Source organism: Mastomys coucha, unplaced genomic scaffold, assembly GCF_008632895.1.
Source record: "Mastomys coucha isolate ucsf_1 unplaced genomic scaffold, UCSF_Mcou_1 pScaffold22, whole genome shotgun sequence".
Taxonomy (NCBI): Eukaryota; Metazoa; Chordata; class Mammalia; order Rodentia; family Muridae; genus Mastomys; species Mastomys coucha.
The window spans coordinates 174,675,919-174,678,272 of record NW_022196905.1 but is presented as its reverse complement, the minus strand read 5'-3'; the positions used below and the strand labels follow the sequence as shown (position 1 = coordinate 174,678,272).

The 2,354-nt window shown below is 45.3% G+C and overlaps 1 protein-coding gene across 1 annotated transcript in view; it reads left to right on the top strand.

The window, feature by feature from the left end:
- Positions 1 to 2,354, top strand: part of Ubxn8 (UBX domain protein 8) — a 22,258-nt gene that overhangs the window by 4,992 nt on the left and 14,912 nt on the right. The gene's annotated exons all lie outside the window — the stretch shown is intronic.

Here is a 2,354-nt window from a genome sequence, read left to right as displayed (position 1 = left end):
AAAAAAAAAAAAAAAAAAAAAAGCCCTGGATAGAGAGGTGGTGGTGGTAAAGTGACCTGGCTGCTGTTCCAGAGGCCCTGAGCTCTTGTCCCGGCACCCACCCACACGGTGTTTCACATCTTTAACACTAGATCCTGGGAATCCGACGCCACCTTCTGGCCTCCATGGGCACTGCATGTATGTGGTACATAGACATACGTGCAGACAGAACACTCAAATACGCACGTAACATTTAAAACGAAACAAAGAAACAATATTGTACTTGGCCTTTTTTGTTTGTTTGTTTTGTTTTGTTTTTCCGAGACAGGGTTTCTCTGTGTAGCCCTGGCTGTTCTGGAACTCACTCTGTAGACCAGGCTGGCCTCGAACTCAGAAATCCGCCTGCCTCTGCCTCCCAAGTGCTGGGGCTAAAGGCGTGCGCCACCAATGCCCAGCAGACTTTTTTTTTTTTTTTTAAAGCATTTCATTCTTTTCTTTTTATTTTTTTAAAGATTTGTTTATTTACTTTATGTATGTGAGTACACTGTCTCTGTCTTCAGACACACCAAAAGAGGGTGGCAGATCTCATTACAAGTGGTTGTGAGCCACCATGTGGTTGCTGAGAATTGATCTCAGGACCTCTGGAAGAGCAGTCAGTGCTCTTAACCTCTGAGCCATCTCTCCAGCCTTTGGCCTTTTAACAGATTACTTTTAAAGCTAGCAACTATTCTTAAATGTTATTAGCAAAAATCTTCCCAGTAATGAATTTGTGGGTTTTTTAAAAAATAATTTATTCATTCTTATTAATTAATTAATTTATTTTTTTATGTGCATTGATGTTTTGCCTGCCTGTGTCTGTGTGAGGGTGTCAGATCTCCCAGAACTGGACTCCCAGGGCAGTTGTGAGCTGTCGTGTGGGTGCTGGGAATTGAACCCAGGTCCTCTGGAAGAGCAGCCAGTGCTCTTAACCCCTGAACCATCTCTCCAGCCCTTGCTTTTGCTTGTTTAAGATAGGCTCTCCAATAACCCAGGCTGGCTTGTTCCTTACTGTATAACTGAGGAGGACTTTGAACTTCTGGTCCTCCCGTCTCCACCTCCTGCCTGCTGAGGTTACAGATCTGCACCGACTCAGCTGGAAGGTTACGGTGCTGAGGATCGAACGCACGGCTTTCATTTTAGGCCAGCATTCTGGTGACCGCGCCACACCCTTTGCCTCTGTGATTTATTGCTTTTAAAATATACATAAATACAATGAATAGTGCAAACTTAAAGCTCTTTCACATTAGCCTGGCACAAAACATAATTGCAAAAGATTATTCAGCCTAATAATATATGGCAGTGTGGATGCTTTGGGGATTCCCAATCATAGATTTTGGACTTTCTCTGCTTTGATCTTTCATACTTCAAATGACTCAATTTGGATATTCAACAAAAGCATTGTGATTTTCCATTAGGGATTTTGTATGGTGGCGTTTTCAGCGCTTGCTGTGAACCTCAGTTGTAGAAGCACGAATTGCATGGGTGCCCCGCTCTCAGTCCTTAGAAGTCGGAAAAAAAAAAAATCTAGTCAGAACTAACAATATGTTGCTATCAAGAAGATGGCTTGCTGCAGACATTACATCGGAAGCCCCTGTGGTTTGCCGTTTATAAATATGGAAATGTGCCCTTGATAGTTCTTGCCTTTGTAAATTGTCCCTTTGCATTATTTGGGTGTGAGTCATGTGGCTCATTTGTGGGTTGCTGTGTCCTGCCTACCTCCTCTGGGGTGCCTGGAGCGTCTCAGGCAAGCCAGTCAGGGGAGACAAAGCGCAGCCTATGATGGAGGTCCTCAGTTCGTGTTTTCCCAGGGTGGGAAAGAACAGAGTCTGGGATGGTAGCCTTGGTTGCCAGTCTCCTGTGTACCCAGGCACAGCTGGGGTAGCTCTGGGAGTTGGGAACAGGGGTCCCAGTTGGCGCTTCCCCTCAGAGTACCCATGTGCCTGGCAGGAAGGGGAAGGCAGAGCCCTAGAAGGGGCCTGAACTGGTTTGGTTCTGAGTGACAGCTAGAGGGCTGAGAGAGAGAAGGCCTTCTCCAGGAGATGTAGGCACAGCTCTTTATGGTAGCAAACCTTCCCACCCCCATCCTTGATGAAGAGATGTTCTGTGCTTGTTCAAACTGCTTTATTTGATGAGGAATGAGAATGTATCCACTTCACTCAGGGTGAACAGGGATTAAATACCTTTTGCAGAAAGGAATGGCCAGGAAGGGAAGCGCATTGGCTCTGGACCTAACTAGATACCTCATTTGATTGGATTTTTTTTTTTTTATAGGTTTTTCAAGACAGGGTTTCTCTGTGTAGCCCTGGCTATCCTGGAACTCACTCTGTAGACCAGGC